This window comes from Etheostoma spectabile, chromosome 4 (assembly GCF_008692095.1).
Source record: "Etheostoma spectabile isolate EspeVRDwgs_2016 chromosome 4, UIUC_Espe_1.0, whole genome shotgun sequence".
Classification (NCBI taxonomy): Eukaryota; Metazoa; Chordata; class Actinopteri; order Perciformes; family Percidae; genus Etheostoma; species Etheostoma spectabile.
Genome location: NC_045736.1, coordinates 29,213,712 through 29,237,104, shown reverse-complemented (window position 1 = coordinate 29,237,104; position 23,393 = coordinate 29,213,712). Strand labels below are relative to the sequence as shown.

Here is a 23,393-nt window from a genome sequence, read left to right as displayed (position 1 = left end):
AGATAGCAATAGAAGAAAAAAAGGCAGACGTTGAAAAACCGTTAAAGCATTCTTCTTGCCTTCCATAAATCCATGTATTTCTATCAATAAACAAGTGAGATTTACAGAGTGGAGTACATGTGTGCGCGTCTGAGATTTGCAAGTTTCTGTGCTGCCAAATCAGCTGCAAATGATTTATAAACCACAGCTCCATGGCTATGAAAGGTGAGGGGTGTCACACACTCTTAGAACCAATTTTATTTATTTGTTTTAGCTTATTCTTTTACAGCTATGAACTCTTGGTAAACCAAGGGCATGTGATAGTGTAAATGCTCTGGCAGTCAAGTAATGGGATGACACAGATGGCCTGAGCACCCTGTGGCCACACTGTGGGCATAGCATTACGCTTTCCTTGAGGATGGAAGAGGCTCAAGGACATCCTACTACTTATTTCAAAAAAGCAAAAGCGTGGTTTTCTTTTCCAAACAGAAGAAGAAATCCAAGCGGCCTGTCTCTGCTGAGTGCACCGTCAGTTTCAGACTACAAATTCATTTAAAACCATAAAACGTTCTGAGTTAAATGGACGAAACTGTGTCAGGCCACCGGATAGCGTTTGACTGTATAACCAGTATAACATTGTATTCACTGCGAGAATGTGACACACACTGTCACATCTATGCTGTCGCAGAAAATGTCCGTATTTAACTGCAAGATTCACTAAGCAGCCACTAGAACTGACAGTTGATGTGATTTCATTTAATTCCACTGTTCAGTCGTGGGAGTCATCCAATAAAAGGTGGAGGTAAACACTGGGAAATAAATGAGTAATTTCCAGTTGCATGTCTCCTTTGGCACCCTTCTACATTGATGACTCCTAGGGCGGCGAGAATTAATTTAAACTGTATTGTGAAATGATGCAGTGTGGCGTCAGTAAAGAGCACACAGCACGCTCATCGTTACCACCTACGTCTTTGGTGGCTTTGTAACCAGAACGTACCAAAGGGACAGTTTAACATGAATGAATCTTCTCTCAACAGACCGTATGCTCACTGCTGTGTAGGAGACAGTTTGGCTTGATATTTCATATTTCAATATTGTTGGTGTCGAGTTCCCGTCATTGACTATGTAAATGTGCTCCAGCCCCAATTTATGAAGATGCCATGGGACCAGTGTATTCTTATATAACAAGGCTCTGAAAGGTTATAATGTAGCACAGTGGTGATTCAGCTAAATGCTAGCTTCTGCATGCTAACATGCTGATGTTTGGCCAGTATAATCTTTCTATTAGCTCTTAAGTTAGCGCATTAGAATGCTGACATTTGTAAATAAGCACAAAAAAAAAAAAAAAGCACAGCTGAGGTTGGTGGGCATGGCTAAAGTGAGTTGTTCTAAACCTTTCTTTTTAGTAAACTCTGTACACAAACAATTTTCTCAATGCTCGAGTTCATGCGTAGAGCCCCTGGTGATACTTGGAGCAAAGTTTCATGTCGTGTCGAGCCTTCGTAGTGTTTTAAAAATAGTGATATTGATGCGATCATAGTAGCTTCTCTAGCACTGCCATCTAAAAGGCCATTCGACCGAAAACAGAAATACGGTCAGTCTTAAAGTGGCGCTTCCGTCCTACTTATGCTTTTAACTCTTGTGTTATCGTCAACCATGGTAAAAATTGACCCGGTCTGTTTTGCCTGTTTTGTTAAGTATAAAGTATAAATTATCACCTAATTCTGTTTTACATCTTCTTAGCCAATTTCATTCCCACTTACCACCGGTAGTTTTACACTTTTTTGTGGGACGTTGTGGTCAATAAAACTAATTCTTGTTAAATTCTGCCTAAATGTTTTGTTAAAAGACCCAGAAATCATGAATTATTTTAGCTACTAGTTACGATCAGAGGAACGTATGCTGATGCATAATTACAGCCTGTTTCATGTACGGAACTATCCATGTTATTTTTAGGCAATTTGGTTGAAAGAAACCCATGTTTTTGATATCGGCATTTTGAAAAGGGGTCACATTTGACCCGTGGATGAGACAAAAGTTAAAAGTTTGACTCGGGTACATTAAAAAAAAAGATACTAGGTTGCATTTTGGCAAGAGTTACATTTTAAGTACAATACTTTATTAAATTCCAGCACTGGCATGGCATCATGCGTTTCTCAGGTATTTGGTCAGAAACTGAAGAACTGGACAATTACAATTTTGACCTAATTATGGCACTAGAAAAAAAGTCAGGGAAACACCAACGTTTTCATTTTTCATTCTGATTAGGACATGTGTACCAGATTTTATGGTAATCTATCAGAAAGTTGTTGAGTCATTTCACTCAAAAGAAAAGTCAGAGGGCAACTAAAGTCAATATGATCCATCCTCTGGGAACCATGAATATCTTTACAAATGTAAATGCCAAACAATCTGTTGTTTGGAGTTTTACTGGATAAGTGAAAGCTCTTTTAAATTAAAAGTCAGAGGATCAACAAATTCTTTAGGATTTATCCTCTGGGCCCCATGGCTTTTTATACCAAAAGTCAATCCATCTTGTAGTTGTTGAGATATTTCAGCTTGGATTAAAGTGATGGACCACATAAATGAGTTTCCAACAGATATATCATAGTACAATAATAATAATAATAATAATAAAAATAATCAACGTAGGGTAGTTTTATAAAACACAATATTTTAAATGCACATTGCTCTGTCTTGACTATGCTCTTACATCATGTAGGTCCGTTAACATTTTGTTCACTTGCTGTAGTTGTTCCATCGTCACATCAGCATCAAACTAAGATTCATTTCCTGTACATGATATTCTTGTAGCAGTGGTTCTAATAACTACTGTAGATGTTGGGCTTAGTTTGGGTTTTTTTTAAACATCATGACTCCACTGTATAATTAAAAAAGAAATTTCCATAGATGATGCGCTAAATCAAGGCTTACTAATTCCAAACACTCAAGCCATTATTGAAGGCCAGGGACAGCAAATTGTGTAAAGAGAAAAAAATCCTTTCCAGAATCATAAAAGAGCCTCAGCCTCATGTTGACAGGCTTCCTCCCACTGAGGTTGTAAACTGGTCCATCAGCCAGTGGAAAAGTGCAGTGAATATCAATCAGGCAACTCTGGACTAGCAGAGTGACAGCTGACCACAGAGAGAAAGATAGACTGCTGGGGGGGTGGATTGATTTTTTTTGTTATGAAATCGGAAACGGTTTGGAATAACCCTGTCCTGCAGAGATTTGACTACCCTCCAGATTTGATAGTTTGCCATGTTAAGATTTAGATCTATAAGCAGCAGATGTGCTGTTTGGTGCTGGGCAGGTATAGCCTGGCCTCCTACGTACTGCCGCTCAATTTTTTTTTTCCTTCAGTACTACGCCTGGGTTTTGCGGTATAATCGCGGGTTTTCTCCCGTCATATTTTTACTGGTCCAATTAGCGAACAGAGGGCGTGGCTGAGAACGATTATGTTGAGGTTGTGTGCTAGTTTAAGTTGTAGTTCCGTAATGGCGGTGGAGAAAGATGCGAATGGCCAGACTCTCTGTACAAATGAAATGTACAAGAGTCTGAAAACTCACAACTGGAACGGGGGTTAAGAACGCAATTAGTGAAGTTGCAGGTTGGAAAAAAAAAGAAGAAAAACAAAACTAGTTGTTGGGTGATAATTATCTGTGGGATCTCAGTGACCCATTCCATATACAACTTGTTATGTGATTCATTGTTAGTATGGAAATATTGATATGAGCCGCTTTGAAGAGTTGTCACACAAACATAATTGATTTAACCATGCAAGAATCTCATTGAAAATTGGCATTTCATATGTTTTATATGCTTACAAATCATCTATAGTTCATTCATTTAGAATTGAGATCGATGTTCCAAAGTTCATGGTTGCTAAAATACCCCTTGAAGTGTTTGTAGTTCATGAAATCTTGGAAGTTACAGGGGATAACCTTTGTAACTTTCACTTCCCCAATAACTCGTGCTTTGACACGGCCGATAAGCAAATGAACGTTTGCATGTGAGATGTCAGATATTATGTTCACTGAGCCCCGCTGGAGTCTGGGCTGACCTGAGTTGTATTGGTGCAACGGACATGAGGGAGCCTCAGATCAATGGTTCAGTGTGTTGGGCATAAAAGGAGCAATGTGCCCCAGAGAGAAGGGCTGTCTGTGCCCCTGCACCATGCAGCTGTGGGACCCGGGCACCCATCCATGCCCTCCACTCCATAGAACGTCAGTCCTCCCTCTATGGCCAAAACACTGCAAGCTGTAAAATTATTTCCACAAAGGACTGCACTGGAAATACATCTGTTAGTCCACAGCAATATTGTATATATCATTTTACAATGTGTGGAAGGTGTTTAAAAAAGTAATGAAGATGATTTTTGACAGGAGTGAGCAGAGTTCGGAGACGAGTCAGTGACTTTCTAACCTTTGTTTGACTTACTGCTCTCTGTTTCTGCAAAGACGGCTACACAAGCCCAGCGAAGCAGCACGAGGACTGTGGAAAAGGCATTTTTGTATTCTCTGTTTTTCATCCGTTTATCATGCGTTAGAAAATTCAATGGTGCCTGAAATCTCTTTGAGTTTTTGTAGACTGGGAGGCAAAGTAGGGTCTTTCTTGTGACCACAGGGCTTCATGCTCAATAGCACACACAATAAGGCCTCTTTAACCCTTTCGCTCTTCAACGTTACATTCTCTGATATATCCTATTCATCCCCTACGGTAGTGCACTGACACAGGTGTAAACAAAAGCTGTTCCTAGTTGGTGACAAGACAAATACAAACATCAGATTCAATTCAGAAAAAATAATAATGTCAACATAATTTTCACAAACAGTTAGAAACAACACGCTATGACATAGGAACGTGTCCCAGGGCCACAAAATCACAGGGAGGAAAAAATGGGTTAGGGAGGGAGACAAAACAAAACAACTCACACAGAAACAGACACACACAAACAGACACACAAACACACACAGGACAAGGGACCAATCACATGCGCAAACAAAAGAAAAGATTACAGTAATGACCTTAAGTACTCAGCCCTGCTGTGCCAAGTCTCCAAAGTCTTCCGTAAAGTCTTGGAGGGGGTCCTCCAATAATTTAGTATTGCACTTTTGTTAAGTTGGGGGACCCACAAGAGACAGATTAAATAAGGGTCCAACATTGGACAGAAATTTAGTCCATATAAATTAAGCTCCAAAAATGCTTGCTCCTACACTGGACATAATACAAGTCAATATTATTGTGAAACCTTCCCAGGTTAACAACCACATCTTTCAAACTGGGGCCCAGTTTGCAACACTGAATTTGTACAAGAGCAAGCTGAGATAACCGTGATGACGTCATCAGAGTAACTTCTCAGACTAAACAAAGAACCAGAGAACGGTTTTCAAAGTCTAGCCTAGCCTACAAAAAAAAAGACTAAGTGTAGTGTGAAAAGAATCGTTCATAACCCCCAGAAAATTGTCCCCCAACTTTTATGTCATTATTTTGTTTCCTTTCACACACAAACTGCACTGTAAGCTACTCCGTGAACCTGAAGCTACTTTAAGGCCGCTGCAGCTTTACATAGACATGGCAGCTCGCCACTGGACGCACTTTGTCACTGCTTGGTGTGTTTTCGGCGGAAGGAGTTGAAGACAGAACAAAGCAAAAAAGAGTGTATAATTGGAATTACATCAGTCAGTTGGACTCCAAATGAATGCTAATGTAGCTCCCTGTCTGCTAATGTAGCTCACTGTTTGCTAGATGTGTAAACTGTGCAAATCTTTGCTAAAAACTTCTCCATACCACCTTGAGTGATGAAATGTCAGATGTTTTTGGTTTGTTTTATGCCTCTGATTTCACTTGTGATGTCACTTGAGTCAGTTGGGGCTAAAGAATACAAGTTTGAAAATGAGCAAAAATCTGAGGTTGTGGTGAAAGAATTGAGGTTACGAGACCCATAATGCATAATACAACCATTATGTGGGTAATGTAGGCGCCAGGTTTTGACGAGGAAGATGAATGTGTCCCTGGTTCTGCTGCCAGATTTTGATCGTTTTTTAAACTGTCCATCGTGAGTTCAATCATGTTATTGTGTGTGATGTGCGTGAGAGTTCTCTTTTAATAGTCAAAATATGAATGGATATAACACCAACACTACCATATTGTCAGCAGAAAGTATTGTGTAAGGGTAAAATAGTGAACAGAGCTGAAACTTGTACCATACTGTGTGGCCCTCATCACGAAAAGCCTGGAAGGAAATTGGTTTTCAGATAATGACATGCCTTTGTCCCCTCAGTTTCTAATATGTACTAATCCAGTCTGTGTCTGACTAAGATTCAAATGAGAAAATTGCAAATAAAATACAAAATGACGACATTTATTACAACATTACCGCTGACTTTTTGATATAAGTCAGTCTCTGTGGGACCACATACAGAGAACAGAAGCTCTTAGAAGGACATGCAGTTCATTTAAGCTTTTTCAGCAGACATCAACCATACTTCTTTCCAGTGTGTGTGTGTGTGTGTGTGTATGTATGTGTGTGTGTGTGTATGCGTGCCTGCCTACGTAAATGCGTTTATGTGTGTGTGCATGTGTGCACTTATTGGGGATGGAGCGGCATTTACATTTTTTTTGCCAGTACATGAATCATTAGAGCATTTATTTTTAGCCATTAGCCACTCGGCACACACAGGGTCGACAGTATACAAGCTGAACAGAAAGCAGCTACCCATGCATATAGACGGTCTCTCATCATATGGAGTACACTTTATTGTTCATTCACATTATACAGTAGTATACAGCAGTATCTTTGTTTTTGTGTGATGCCTACACTTCGTTAAATAGCTACAATGAAAGACCACAATGTGTAAAATACACATATGGTAAGTAAATTTGTCTATTATTATTGATGTTGTATTATAGTTTTTTACTTGGTAATCCAATTAAATATCCTGGTAAAAATACTTTATGCATTGTACCAACATAAGAGCTGGGTTTCTATGTAAACTCTCTTTGAGAATACGGTGAATCATCATTACATTTTTCAAGCTCTGGTTTTGGTTGTTCTGCCTTATGACATCTGACATGTTATAAAGAATATTTTTTGAGTTCCTCATAATGTCCCTGGAGAGTGAAGATGATGTTGGAGGAGTCAGTGTCAGCGAGCTGTTATTATTTTTACGTTGAGCACATGTGAGCAGGGGTCGCGGGGCTCAGGATGCCACGGCTGGTTTCCTGTACAGCTGCGAGGGAGCTACGCTGCCATCTGCAATCATCGGAGCTGTCAGGGCACGCATGCATTGTGGAGCGTGACAGGCGAGTTCCCCTCTGACCCCTGATGCTGCACAGATACATGTAGGGCGAGGCTACAGATGGCACAGGAATAGAAATGCAGCACGTTTAGCCCAAAAAAAACCAAATAAGAAATCAACACTTGGGCATCTCAGTGTCTGTTTAGTGCTTGGATGTTAAATGTTAATTTCCTCAGAAATTACACTGACTTTCCAAATGTTCTGTGACAAACTGTCTTGAAGGTCATGTTTTATTATCTATGAAATACAAAGGAACTATGTGATGTTATTCTTATCAGTCAAGGGCTTCCTTTCAAGGGCTAAAAAAAGAAAGAATCTCATTTGCTTTAATGGTATACATCAATCACGTTATCAAGGAATGGGTGTCACCTCCTTTGGTTGGATATTTGAAACCCCAAAAACCTGTACAAGCATAAAATCATCCACAAAACAATTCTAGACAAATGAAAACAATTTGTCAACACTTGGAATCCAAATTTTCCAGTCACCTGACAGAAAATGCGACCTTATAAGTTTGCGTTTTAGCCACAGCACCTTCCACCCCCACAAAAAAGGTCATGTGGTGGTGGAAAACAAATGAAGAGAAGGAAATAGCTGTATTCTGGCCAACAGATAGCAAGGGGGGGGGACAGGATTCTCCAGCTCTCCTCTGAGTCTTTTCAAAAACACTCTAAATCATTTGGACAGGACCACTTTATCATTTCTTACCAGACTTTGTCACACAGGGAGCAACATTTGTATGGGATGTCACTGTTTTAGATATGGACTAGATGGACTAAGTGCTAAATGGCCGCAGCAAAAATAATAGAATTTTTTTTATAGTGTTTTTATTGGCACTCTGCATAAATTGAAGTGGAGTTAATATGGTGCAGAGATTATGTTATTCTAGGGAAGCAGGGTGATTTAGTAGCTAGGTGCACAGCAGGAAGGACACAGATATGATTCCAGGCCAGTGTGGACACAACATAAAAAGCGAATAAAAATTGTCTTTAGGGAAAATGAAAAGTGACTTCATGAGACTGCAAAACTTGAAAGCTTATTAATTGTTATTTCACTTTATTTTGGCTTCATAGCACCATAAAAATAGACATAAAGACTGAGGAGGCAGTAGTACATTTAACAAAGATCCCAGGCTGCCTTCATTAGGCCCGAGAGATGTATGGAACCACATAGTGCTCAATATTAAACCTCAAACTCGTTTGCATGAAGTTCACCTTGAAGTTTTAGAAGATCTGGCAACTTTTTCTTAGGAAAAAGAAGGTTGCCAGATCTTCTCACAGTACCTGATTCCATATATGAAACAAGGGTAAAGTGTATATTTTAAATTTAAATTTTCCACTTGTCCAGCAAAAACTCTAGCTGTCTTTTACATTGCCTGCCCTTTAAAGTAAATTTCAAGTTCAGCCTTATTTTTCTGTCTTCGACCAAGATGGCGGCGCGAGTACATCGCGAGGCTCGCGGTCTCTCCAGATACATTTCAATTTGCACTGCTGACTGTTTATTTACAGTACCAAATGTTTACATTTACATCTGCACTACCGTACTTTAACTGTAATATGCAATTACTTTCCACTGCACTTTAATTCAGATAGTTTCTGCCCAAACTTTACTTTATCTGTACCACCTTTAAATCATTGTTATACTGCTCATTTTAGCCTAACTTATTATAGCTATCTGTAAAAATTCTGTCAATAATAATAAAAGCCGCCTGTATATATATATATATCTATAGTACATACTCACCTGTAAAATCTGTAAACCATTAGTATATTATGCTATTTGCACATATCTGTAAAAATTTGCAATTATAGTAATATCCACCAAATTCCTAGCTGTAATCTTGCCACAATACTTGTTTCATTTTGTATTCATAGGACAAACCCATCTGTAAAACTCTGTTTATAATAGTATTTTCATATTTATTTCATACATATCCATGTCTTGCACTTACGGAACCATTGTATATACCTGCACTTACTGCTATTGCACTTGGTTAGACCCAACTGCATTCGTGCCTTGTACCTGTACATGTGTAATGACAATAAAGTTGAATCTAAATCTAAATCTAAATTTTATGAGACTAATGAGACTCATCTTATGTAAGACTGAAGACTGTAAAGTGCCCATCAGAATGAATGTGAGCATCTGTCGCTTTGCGTTAATCATGTGGTGGGGTACATGTTTCCCTACTTTCCACCCAGTGCATAAATAATTATGATCTTCTGTCCTATTTAATACCATCATCAGAAGCAACGTATCCCAGTAAAAATGCAGCATCAGCTTCACTTTGAGTATTTCTCCTGGCTTTGATAGTAACTTGCAGCCAATAGCATAACTTCTAAAAGCCTGTCTGTAGGATCTCCAACAGATTATCTAATCTATCAGCTCTAATTTTGGGGCGCACTAGCCCGAGCTGCCCTAGAGCCGGGCTCAGGGAGATGGATTAAAGGCAGATGATGTCCAACCAGGATTTTTGTGGTTTCAGCTGTATTTTTTTGTCCACAGTGCTTCCGCTGTCCTGCCAAGTTGGTGTTTGCCTGGAGCCAAAAAACAAGCAGTATTTCACTGACATCTCTACTTTCAAGTCTGTTTCACCCAGCATCCTGTGTGGGGTTGGCTGTTGTCAGAAGTGTGCACCTGTAACCAAGTGAGGAGTCATAGAGGGTGAGAAGTTAGACAACTAGACTTCTGCAAAAAATATATTTTCAGGACGTGCTAAGTTGTAAAGACTTCAGTTCTTACACACTTCCGACGTTAAAGCCGCTAAGAGTAGAACTTGTACAACTTGACGAGTACCAGTGGTAGAATCCACTGTGACAGGCAGTCCCTAAGGCTTAGTACTATTGAACTACTACTGTTGAATGATAGTATTAGCTTAAAGTAATCATATAGTCATGTGCAATTGTAAATATATAATTTGAATAATTTGAATCACATGAAAACTCAGCTCATAATGCGCTCGGTGTTGTTACAGTATAGCGTATGCCCAGATGTACGCATAGAAATGTAACATGCAGTGGGATAATGATATATATGATATCATAGTACAACATTATTATTTAAATTGTCCATGAACAGTAAAGCAGGGTATAAATTATCAAAAGTATACCATTTGAAACAGCATCCGGGATGCATTGTGTCCACAGAGAACATTTGGTTGCTGGCTGAACTCAAACCAGCAGCGCTGAGTCATTCCTCTGTGCTTACTCAGCCATTTTGGATAATTAAATTGGGACCAAAGAAATGCCACCCAGCATCAACTTATTTGCATTCTGATGTTCAGATTGTCCATGAATATGCATTATTACTCTTCACTGAGCATTTATTGAATATCCATGTGTTTGTTTTCCTCACTCCACCTGTAGACAATAGATAGATAGACTGGCTTCAAAGTAGCTACAATTGATTTGTCCATCTGCAACTTAAATAATCATATTAAGAAGAGCTTCAAATCAATACATACTGTAAGTATTATCATTTTAATTAGCTTATATAGCATGGTGCGTGTTGCATACAGATTCTGGGTTTTTGAATTCTTGATTGCATGCCTGTGAGGCAGAAATGCTATTAATAACACAGGTCTCAAATCAAGCAGGTACCTCATACACAGTATGTTTTCATGTTGAGATTTGAAATCGGGATTTTTCTTTTTTATATGGCAAAGACACTTGTATGTCTCTCGGATTATTATTAGACTCAAACACCTTTGCATGTAAGCTGCTCTGCCAGTTAAACAGTCTTAAAGATCAACGCCTGGGAGGAGAATCCTGTTTAAATGTAAAGACAGGTTACAAATTAAAGGAAAAACCTGAATAAATGAATGGAGAAACATAACAATGCACATACTCCCATATTAATGAGTATGAAGCGATCACATCAGATCAGAATCAAGTGACAAATTAAACCTAGCTGAACACCAATGTATGCATCTGTAATTGAAAAGATCACGTTGAGACATATAAATCCCAACCACTGGACCACCGATATTCTTACTAAGACAATGTGTTGGTTTACCTTTAATTTGTCACCCATTTATAGATGGGAAGTTATAAAGAGATATAACCATGGCCAAATTAACCTGTTTGGGGGCCATGGACAAAAATAAGCTACAGGGCCCCTATTATTATCTGGCTAAACGTTCCACTATGTTTACCAGCTAGGTGCTAACTTTGCCTGTTTAGTGCTGGGCAGGTAGCAAACATGTCAGAACTTCTTATTTTTATGAAAACAAATGCCTGTTGCAACAGAAAACAATGCCAAACCATATACTGTAGATGTGGGCCGTATAATTCTCTGTGGGGTTTTCACACACAAGCAACCCCTTTCACATACAAATGTTAATATAAATGTTATTATACCTGCTTTAAACACACACGTTTAGGATTATTTAAAGCACAAAACTAAATCAAATAAATAAACTTGGATTTGACACAGAAACACAAGACAGGGCCTCAGGATTAGACAATAACGCACATTTTTTTGTGAACAAAGTTGCATACAGCCTTGAGTGACACGCGTGACATCAGATCCTAGCACAACACACCTGCGTAGAATAACAAGACTACAGTATAGTACAGTAGTCTGTGGCTCTGCTGCATCAAATTGAGTCCTTTTGTTGTTTTTGAAATGATCCATTATGAGTATGGCAATGGTAATGCAATGCTAAATCAGTGGGGATGTCACTTGATATTGTGCTTAATTTGTATACATTCCCAAATCCTTTTTCATTCAGCGTGAACCAGCACACATGTAAACCTGGAGCTTTTGGGACCCCTGGAGTACTGGCACCCGGGACAGTTGGCCCCCCTTTTTATAAATAAAAACATATTTTCTTACAGTAGAGTGCAGAGCTTGTAGTGACCTTGTAGCCTATGTTTTGTATATGGCTTATGGTAATTATTGTACATTATTGCTGTCATAGCCTATCCTTCTAAACATGTTGGCATTAGGCTATAAGCCTGCTTTTGTTAGGGACTGACAGTGATTAATTCAATCAGCAACAGTAACCCCATCAGTGATTAATTATATCAAACTCATCCTGTCTTTCACTGTAAAACCTTGATAATTCACCAGAAACAATGGGGAACTGATACCTCCGTCTTCGGGTTAGCCGAAGTTCCCATTCTATTATTATTGTTTACAACAGTGGGTGAGTCAGGACGCGCTGTCCTTTGTGCTAATAAATTCCATCATCTCAGAATGCAAAGGTGAGGGAGTTAAGGCGGTGTGTTGTTAGCAGTGGACTAAGTGATGAAAGCAAAGGGATTATGCTTCCCTGACGACACTGCAAGAAATAACAGCAACTCCTCTGATGTGGTGCCCGGGCTTTCCATAGCTATTTCATTCAAAGCAAGGGGGAATCGGCCTAAAAATGAAACATATTCTCATGCTTATTAACAATGCAAATACACGGTAAACTGTTGTGTGAAAGCTATACATTTCTTATTGTTGCCTCATTCCTGTTCCTGATTAAATAAATGACACGTGAATGCAGCTTCTGCGAAAACAATGTAGGGTTATATAGGCCTGTGACACCTTGTTGCCATTCCCCGCATGATTATAAGGTTTGAGTAGCCAGGCTACTTGTTGATAGAGAGCGGTTTGCAGGATGACACAATCCTTGTTTTGCTTTATAACCCCCCCCCCACCCTCCGAACACACAGACTCCTATGCGCGTGTGTGTCTTCCTCCCTCCTTGCATCTGACAGTGTCCCTCCCTCTTTCTCTCTCCACCTCCTCCTTCTCTCATTAGGCTTTTCACCGGCACAACACCGACACACTCCCTTTCTCCCTGTAACCGGGCAATAATCACGGAGCGGCGACAGGAACAGGATTGACCTCCCCCGGTGCGCACCATCCATGGTCCTCCCGTGGATGTCTGTCTGACAGGAGGGTATGTTGAAATATTCATATTCACCCCCCCCCCACCCTGCTAGTTTGCTCATGTCGTTATAAGCCCGGGCTTGGTTGCGTTTAACGATTTGTTGAATGTCGGGCTTTTACGCTTCCGAGACCTTTCTTTTTTTCGCGTAATGCGTCGCAATGATTACGGTGCTTTGTTATATTGTCTTTGTACCTTTAGTTGCTGCATTGGAAAGGCAGCTCTTCAATTCATGCGCATGGACTTTGCCCGCGTGCTTGCTCTCCTCTAAGGGGATGAATAATATTGTGGGAATGAAGCACAAGCAAGTTGTTGCGTCGTTTCGTGGCTACTGACCCAGTCAGTGTTGACAGCAAAACGTGCAAAGCTGCAATCAGGCAGTTAAACCCCCCCCCCCCCCCCCACACACACACTGTATCCCACCCCTCTGCTGACTGGACAGCTCTTTAAAGCTACACTATGCTCTCACCAGCACGTCCCTCATTTTATTGTTTATTTTTCTTTTAAAGTTGTGCTCTGCTTGTTTCAGTTTGTGTCTCAGTTTGTCAAGGCAAACACACCCATCACTAATTATGCAACAGCCACATTGACAGATGCACACACACACTGAGGACTTACACAATTCTGCCATTGTCACGCCCTCCAATCAACACTTCTTGTTTGCCCACACAAAGTGTTTGATATAGCTTTTACTTCAACAGTTAGTAGTTCTTAGACTGTTTTAGTCACAGTGTAATCATTTCAATCCAACAATCAATCAATTATATGTGTCACATGGAATGTTAAGGGTACAGTTCCAGTGAAATGTAATCACATCAGTTCCTTCACCTTGTGCATGATTCATCATAAAGTAGAATGTGGGTGGGGGGGGGGGGGGGCGGTCTTATGGCGTTATTCCGTTAATGGTACCTGCTCGGCTGCGGTGCCCCGTCCTCCTTTTTCCATTGCAGATTAGTATTTCCTCATGTGTGGATCTTTGATGATTCTCCTAGCCTCTTTCTTGCAACACCAGGTATAAATATTATGTAGGCAGGGTAAGGCACCACCTATTGCGTGTTCAGCTGAATGAACCACTCTCTGCAGGGCCTTGCTGTCCTGTTTCTGTACCAGGCAGTGATGTTCTCTGTCAGGACGCTCTCAATGGTGCAGGAGTAGACATTTCTCAGAACTTGAGGGGATACTTGGAATTTCCTCAAAGTCTCTGCCATGCCTTTCTCGTCACTGAGTCAGTATGCAGCGCCCAGGTCAGACCCTTTGTGGAAACCAAGGAATTTGAAGCTGTCCACCCTCTCCACTGAGGACTTATTGATATTAAGGGAGGCACGGTTCCTTCTCTGCTTCTTTCCAAAGTCCACCATCATCCCTTTAGTCTTGCTGACATGAGGGTATTGTCCTATTTTTGACACCAGCGGGTCAGGTCCTCTACTTTTTTCAGGTAGGCTTTTTAATAGTTGTCCATGATCAGGCCCACCACATTTGAGTCGTCAGCAAAGATGATGATGATGGTGTTGGAGTCAAAAGTTGCTCCACAGTCATGTGCGTACAGGGGAGTATAGAAGGGGACTAAAAACACATCCCTGGGGTGCTCCAGGGTGAGAGTGGAAAAAGATGTGTCTGACCACCCTCACCACCTGGGGTCTGCCTGTCAGGACGTCAAGGAACCGCATTGACAGTCAGGCGTTTAGTCCCAGGTCCTGTGACCAGCCTGGAGGGGACTATTATGTTAAACTCTGAATTGTAGTCAATGAACAGGAATCTCGCGTAGTTTGCTTTTCTTTTCCAGGTGAGATAGGGGGGTTTGGAGGATGTGGGATGGGACGGTCAGTTAATATGTCAGTGATATGTAGGTTTTGGCTAAATGGTTGAAAATCACAGACAGCAGCTGAGTACTATATTAAAGACAAATATTTTAGCAATGGCTTCACATTTAGGATGTTTACTTGGACTCTATAGTTGTGCAACCGCGGTTAGCTTCCCTAACTCCTACCTTAAATATGTCTTTGTCTGTGTCTTGTATATGGATAGATAGTTACAGTGTGATGATCTTCGAGTCCATTGCAATCAACTATCAATGCACAAATCTATTCTATTCAATCATCTCTGTAGAGAGTTCTATAACGTGTTGTCCTTTTTGAAGCTCTGTTGATTGACCCTTTCTGAATTATGTTTCTATTTTACATTTATGCAAGTCAGACCAAGTGTGGCTCAGTGTTTTCTGCAGTGTTACCATACAGTTGGGCTTAAGATACTTTGTCAAGCTCTTCCTCCAGGCCCCACACACTGTCAGCCTCAGCTGGCAGACCCGCTGTCACACAGCAGCCATGTCGTTTACATCGGACACACTCCTGTGTCTGTTGTGTCAGCCTTGCCTAGTCACCCTGCCAGCCAGCCTCCCTCTGAGTATCACCTGATTCTGCCTCCCTAACTGCCAGGGAGCCATCGTCTCTATCTCAGCACATTTTCTCCACTGTTTGCCCACCAGTACTACAGCATGAATATATGTAGATATCTAATCATACAGTGTTGAGACACATCGAAGTGAATCCAACTCAATTCCGCATGCCTTTTTATTTGTACATGTGCACAAATTCTCACTACTAGTATGTACATGTCAGTGTTTGTGTGAGATTTCAGAAGCCCAAGGGTGTCAGTGGGATTTTACAGCACAGCATGCTCCCTACCACCATTTGCAATTCAAATGAGCATGTATGAGGCATCCAGTCAGGCTGAAGCAGCGCTCCTAATCATTCCACACACTTGCAAGTTAACTTAACCATTTCCTGTTGACTTCTCTGTCGGAAAAACAGAACAATTAGTAGCTTCTTTGTGTTAAACACACAGAGAAAGAATATTTATGGACAACTAACATCTAACCACAACCCTTACCCTAACCTTAACCTAAATCCAAGTTTTACCCTCAAGTAGGGCTGGGCAATATGGAGAAAATCAAATGTCACAATATTTTTGACCAAATACCTCGATATCTATACCGCAAGGTTATTGTAGTGTTGACCATTGGTGCTTTCACAAAATATGTACACAATGAGATTTTTATTTATAAATAATCATTAGTCATGTGGATATAATGACTAAATGGGCAAAGGCAAAAAATAGAACAGCTAGAACAGTCTGGTAAGTTCAGAAAATGACACCACTTTACTGTAATGCAGCCTTTAAAACCAGGAATAGTTACACTTTTTAGGATATAACGATATCCAAAATCTAAGACGAAATCAAGTCTCATATCACAATATTGATATGATATCGATATATTGGCCAGCCCTACCCTCAAGTTATCATCCTTAGTATTGTCAGTATATCAGCTCATATTACCATATGGCAGTAACTATTTATTTTGTGTTTGCAGCCTCTGTGTATAGTTCTTTTCATTAATAATGGCTGAGTCTCCAGCCTTTAAATTAGGGCTCAAATAGGCTTAAATATCCTAACATTTAGTTGCTAGTATAGTAACAACAACTCAGCATTTTTCAGACGTTCCCTGCCTAGATGCCATCATCTTAAGAACACTATGGCCCAGTCAGTAGCGTAGTTTTTCTGTTAATTATTTGAAGTATCAAGCTTAATACATTATACATTACATTAATATTTACATTACATATACATTAATATTTACAACTTTATGTAAGCAAGTCGTACATTGTTTACACGCTCCGTAACTAATACTTTAGATGATAAGCAGCACCGTGTTATTGATTTTCAGCAGAACTACAGTGGTACTGTGCACTGCAGCTTTGTGTGTATTTACCCAATATGCCTAATCTTGGACCTGAATCTCTTTTTCACATGCTTTTTCAACTTTGTTTGAAACAATCCAAAAAGGATTACACAACTTTACCACACCTGAATCCAACAAGAGCATTCGCAGTGGCTGACGTGCTTTTGTTTGATGGGTTTGATGATGGATGCTGCATCCGCTGCAGTCCTGTCAAAATGTCGTTAAGGTGCAGGCTTGAACACCATCACTGCATGGTTTTTAATAGTGTGTTTGGGGGTTTCCAGCAACAATCTCTATAGTTAGTCTGTGTCTCTTCCCATGCCGGTTGAAGCCGGTTGTTGTCTGTCTGATCAGGGCTTTATTTTTAGCTTTTGGTTTTTCCTCACACGGCTTTGGGCAATTTATTGCCTTCCTTAGATTGCATCATTCTGTCTGCAGTCAGATGCAAGAAGACCGAAAGAGAAGCCATCTATCCCACCCTAAGCCATATAGCTCTTCAGTTTATGGGAAGCATCACTTTGTCCTTCTGAAGGGGAGGCAGGGAGCTTTACCCTGAGCAGCAGCAGCAGCAGCAGCTCAGCTGGCCTCAGCCTGATGATTACAGTGAGTCAGCAGGTTCTCCATTTTTTTTCTTTTCACTCGCTCCTTTGCATACCTACACTGGTCTCCCTCGCTCCCTCTCGACTGCCGCCTTCTTTGAACAAATCCCCTGCCTCTAAAGGATGAGACACATCAAGTTGTTGTCTGGCTTTGATCTATTGCATCGATACTCATAGTGCTCCTCATTTTGATCTCCTCGCAGTAAAGCAGAATTCATATTTCAAGCAAAGTTGGTGGGGAAAAAAAAGAGTTGCCACTTCTTTTAGGGCTGTTCAGTCTACTTTCGTTGTGGTCTGCTGTGGCAATACTTTTTTTCCAGCTATTTTGGCCTCTTCCAACAAACCAAGCCAGCAGCCATTGTTTTCTTTTGGCCACTTCACAATTGGCAATCATTAATTAGAGCCTTAGCATTCAACAGTTATAGAGGAAAGCTAATTCTGCTGTTGATCCGTCCATTTCCCCGAAGTATAGAGTGTGTGATTGTGTCTTGCATATTGTAGAAAGCTGGTGAATTGAGGAAAAGGTCGATCTTAGTGCAAACTATTTATAAATTCATAAAACAAGACCTAAAAAGAGGATTAGGAAGGATTAGAGTTGCAAAAAAGTAAAAAGTCACAACAATACAATGCTTCCTGCTAGTACTGAGGAAAATCCAGTTAATTTGCACAAATTTCTTTCTACAGCATGATGAAGTTGCAGGTATAGTAAAGGGAAGTTGCTCAAGCAGGGTTTAGCTTTTGAGGACAATGGTCCAATGGTAACTGTCCTGTGATTAAACATGATTGTTTCTGCTGCTGTGTGGTTAACGAGATATGCAGCTCCATTGAGAAAGTTGGGTACACTCTGACCTTTGCAATACTCCACTGGGAATTGGACTAAGAGATGGGTGTGCATCAAACGCCCAGTGAAGCAGTTAGGTATAGTCTGCATTGGGTTCTGTAGCTGTCTGCTTGCCTGTTGGATAGCACCCAGTATTTCTCAGTGATGAGAAATGTGCCGGGGGTCGTGTAGCTTGATTTGTTGCAGTGGTCGGTGGAGGAGTAGATACGCAGACTACTCCCAATCCCTTTGGGCCTGTTGTCATGTGGCTTCTAAACTGGTAAGACAGGTTGTGGGAAAGCAAATCCAGGCACAGCCACAGTCATTACTCCACACTTTGTAGACACAGATAATATGTGAATATCTTCTGTACGTGGTGTCTTTTGTCATAATGTAATTTTTGTTTGCAATGTATGCATACAAGTACATTTACAATTTCTAAGCAGATTTTTATATGTTATTCCCAATGGACCGGAGATTATCAGAGGTAATATGATGTTCAAGTCAAAACTGAGGGCGCTTTCACATAGGGCGGTGCAATGAATCGTGATTAGGATTTTGACTCCCAAGGATCACACACACACATCATTTATAATGTTTATCATTATTGAAATTACAATTTACACTCTGTTTTGGTAATAATCACTACACAAAGGCCTGAAATACACACACATGCTCAGGACCTACAGTATTAATGCACAAATGGAGGGATGTCAGAGTGGGGGGGCTGCCAGTGCTGGACCAACCCAACTTCCTACGGACTGAACTACTACCACCTCCAAGAATCATTGAGAAAAACAAATATTTAGTTCATTACGCTTTGCAAGTAAACTTGTATTATCAAATGTTAAAAATAAGTTTAAATAGGACATATATTAAGTATACGTATTAAGGCAAATTTCACAGTTGTATTTTTTTTAACCACTGTTTTTTTAAGTTTAATAATTGCAACGTCTTTCCAGAAGTCAACGAGTACTTGTGTTAAATTATCGAGATTTCAATATTGACCGAAATAATCAGGATTATATATTTTTCCATAATCGAGCAGCCCTACTTTCACACCTGCCTCATTTAGTTCGGTTGAATCAAACTAGAGTTTGTTTGCCCCACCGCTGCGGTTCATTTGAGCAGGTGAGAACGCGGCAATCGAACTCTGGTGCGCACCAAACCAACCAAGCGTACCGAGACCTGCTTGGAAAGGCGGTCTCGGTACGCTTTCAATCAAACTCTGGAGCGGTTCTTTTGTGGTGAGAACGTGCAACTATACATACTCTGCCAGTCTGAGCTAATGTCTCCTGTAGTCAGGTGTGTTTAGCAATCTGCGATGCCGCAGAGCATCAAACCGTAGCAGCTTGCAGTGTGTCTCGGTCAAGCTTGCCGTCCCTCACTCGCATCTCTGTGGTCAAACCAGCTGCCGAAAAAATTGGAGACAGACCCCGTCGGAGCAGAGTGAAGTCTCAGAGACCAGAGAAAAGGTCGCAACGTCTCTCGCCAAACCATATCTGATCATTTTAATGAAATGAGCTGGTTTGACCATGGAGATGCAAGAGAAATGCACTAGTCCAGAAAACTGGACCTTCTTCCTTTATGTACTTTCTTGCTCCTGTCCCCAGGCACAGCCGACCAAAAAGAGGAGCGGATGTTCATGAGTGATTTGTAATAACGCTGCCCCAACTGACAGCTCGCTGTCCACTGATGTAGTCTATTATCAAAGCAAGCCATAATGTATTAGACTATTACACTATATTTTACAGGCAGTCCTATGCTTTTTTTTATTCATCTATAAAACATGATGCTGCAACTAACGAGTAATAGCATTATCGATGAAACCATTTGGAAAATGCCCACCACGAGATGCCAGAGCCCATGCTAATGGCTTTAGATCATTATTTTTTTTGGACCAACAATCCAAAACTTAATTATATAGAAAGAGAGAAGTACTAAATCCACACATGTTGATGTGCTGATTGTTGGTGATTAAATTTCAGCCGATCGACTAATCATTTGAGCACTAGTTACGTATCATGATGTGCAGGTGGAATAACCGATTGATTAGAATAGTCTTTTGGAAAGTCTCTGGTGGGTTCATGTGCATTGTGGAAGTTCTGACAATATAGATTTGAAAGTAATAATCCTTTTTTTGTGTATGGATTATCTGACAGCATTGCTTTGTAGTTCAATTCATTCAAGATATCAGGGCTCGCCACCTTAAATAGGCACTTTCAACGGGATTTTCATGCAACAATAACAGAAAAATGAATCCAATTTGTACTGTGATGGATTGGCTTTCTCAATGTCTCCACACTGCTTTGATCATTTTACTTCTGAATAATTAGCTCCTCCTTAGCTCACATTAAGTTACAGTAATTATTATCTCATACCACTGCACGTGCAGTATATCCTTCATACTTGTATGAGCTGGATGCTCTGTGGTTCCTCTTTACTGCCTTGTTATTCAGTGTGCCAATACGCATCCTCTCACCTCATTAATAAGGATGCTGATTTATAATCCGAGCAGGTGCTCTCATCTGCAGCAAGCTTCTTTTGTAAAATCATAAACTGATTATGCTGCAGCAACATTAGCTGCCCTTGTTGGGACAATACTATAAGTCAAAATACAGTAAGTCATGCTGTTCAGCAAGCAGCAGTGGTTTGTAGAAGAAATCTAATGTTATATGTTGGGGTGGTCCACTCCTGCCTGAAACTACTGTTTACTTGTTTTTTGATCGCTCATGTGTTGTTATCGCACCCTGCACAACACTCTCACTTCTCTTCCCCACCTGCACCCATGAGTTATAAGGCCACTCCTCAGAAACGGAAGCCACTTATTGTTTTGGCATCAGCAACTCCCTCTGTGAAAGTCGGCTGTTTTTTCCCCAACTGCAGGTCTTTCTGTAATTGTTCCACGGTTTTTAGAGCTTTTTTTTTTTTCTTCTGGCTGGCAATAAATGTTTCACTCTGCATGTACTGATCATTCATGGATTCTCTGTCATGCATCGATTTTTCTTCTCTTTTTGTTTTTATGTGGGCAGCGATAATGAGAGGTTCTTCTATAATTCATAACATGATGGATGTCCCTTGGTAGCAGTTTTCATGTGGCAGTCTTACCAGGCACTTCTACGCCAACGGCACGTAGCGCTGCCAAACACTGTAGTACAAAAAATCGGATGCTTGGGGTTTGGCTTTCCGCTGCCATTTAGCAAACTACACTTTGAACTTAGTAGTAGTGATTGGCAAATGACTGATTCTGCCCTGAAAAGTTTAGACTATAGTCGCTGTCTTTTCTTCACAAATGGCATTGAGTTCCTTGTCCAGCATCTTTTCAAATCCTCTGACACTAGTAACAAAGAGAGCTCATGTAGCTTCCTTTCAGCCTTAGTACTGATCCTAATAAGGAGATGAATGACTCTATACAAACAGTAGAAGCTGTGGACTGGATGTATGCCCATTGCCTCTCTAGTTCTCTGTTTGCTAAGGGTGAAATGCCTGTTTCAGTCCCCTCTGATCTGCTTCTGTTCATCAACTGGTCAGTGGTAGGTTTGGTGGCAACTCCTACAGCTCCTCGACTGGATAAAGAGAAATCTTTGGTTAAAGTTAAAGCCAAAAAGACACACACACACAAGCTTGTTACGTTTAAGGATTGAGAGGTACTGCCTAAATGTAATTATATATATATAAATTATTTTCGGTAGAGTGAGAAGCTAGAGGAAGGAGGTATTGGTCAATGACTGTCAAGAACTAATAATCCTCCTCTACACCCCCAACGTAATTGACAGAACTACCATTTTTGAGATTCTGTAACAGGCTAACAGGTTAACTTTAGTAAATCTGTTTTAAAAAGGGGGGAAGGGCACGTTAAGATCAACAAAATTGATCTGGCAATTTGTCGCAGGGTTATGCGGCGTTAGTAAGGTGGGTCGCTTAAATGGCCCATTTGTGTGAGTCCCGTCGTTTTATTTAAAATGTAAAGTAGCACAAGTAGATTTCCGTCGGCACTTGAAGGCAGCTTCATTTTGCGGAGAAAAGAGAGAAAGCAAAGAGATGGACGGGCTGTGCTGAATGTTTCTTTTCTCACACTGCCACAAAACAGACTGACAAGTGCGATTGTCGGTTATATGATTGGCCACCGCAGCGTGACGTTGGGTTGAGTTTTAGCCAAAAGTTGAATCGGTCTTAATGTTTTGCTGCAGGCCGCATTTCCCCCTGGCTGTTTGACATAATAATAAAAAAACATAAAAAGTTAAATTACGTAGGAGATAGTTTAATATCCATTACAATTACTTAGAAATATAATGGTCAACGAGAAAATGTGGGAATTATTTCCCTACATTTGGAGATGGCAATCTTCCAAAATTCGCACCAGTCAAGGTCACTCAAAACCAAAATAATTGGATAAATGTATTAATGTACTGTAGGTACGTCTGTGAGGGCAGGATTAGTCATCAGAAATATTTAAATGTTGGACTCAAAGAGAAAAAAGGGATATTATGAGTAAATAAGAAGGTTGTTTTTATTCTTTAACACCAATAGACTGAAACACGAGACACATGATTAGAACTTGAACAAATATTGGTTTTTACTTTACTGCGCCTTTAAAGCTGGTGTACAGTACTCTCTGCCCTGCTGGCCCACGTGATTGCTGAAAGAATACACAGTTTGAGTGTAAATGTGGCCAGTTGCCACAGGTGGAACACAGAGCACGTGATCATGGTCTGTGGGGCTTTGTGCAACAATGGTGGATTGAAGCTTTAACAATGCTATCAGGGGGATGACACATTTAGAGATAGGCAAGACTGTAATAAAGGATTTTTTTATGAATCCTGCTTTACCACTGGAAAATAATCAGCAGAGGGCTTTTACACAGTGTCAGTTTGATATTGCTGTCCTTACATACATTTCAGGGCTATATTAAGAACCACTTATTTTAGAAATGGAAATGGCTCTCTCTTGCATTCAGTAAAGAGAGAATCTCAATAAAATCACAGTAGTACTGGATGCTTCTAACTCATTGGCTCATGTTTTAAATTGCTTAATTGCTCAAAGTATTGAACTGCAAAAGAACGTTTTCCAAATTTGA

The 23,393-nt window shown here is 40.4% G+C and overlaps 1 protein-coding gene and 1 long non-coding RNA gene across 14 annotated transcripts in view; one reads left to right on the top strand and one right to left on the bottom strand.

Annotated features, from left to right (window-relative positions):
* Positions 1 to 1,611: 1,611 nt before the first annotated feature.
* Positions 1,612 to 15,077, bottom strand: LOC116688320 (uncharacterized). Its single transcript, XR_004331757.1, has 3 exons — positions 15,064 to 15,077; positions 12,186 to 12,192; positions 1,612 to 1,737 (listed from the first exon to the last, which is right to left on the bottom strand). It is a non-coding gene; the product is annotated as an uncharacterized LOC116688320 (long non-coding RNA).
* LOC116688312 (protein 4.1) overlaps positions 12,978 to 23,393 on the top strand; it is a 77,644-nt gene continuing 67,228 nt past the window's right edge. For all 13 annotated transcript variants that reach the window (XM_032514270.1, XM_032514267.1, XM_032514279.1 and 10 more), the window contains exon 1: positions 12,978 to 13,173. The gene's annotated coding sequence lies outside the window, so the exon portion shown is untranslated. The remainder of the gene's footprint in view (positions 13,174 to 23,393) is intronic.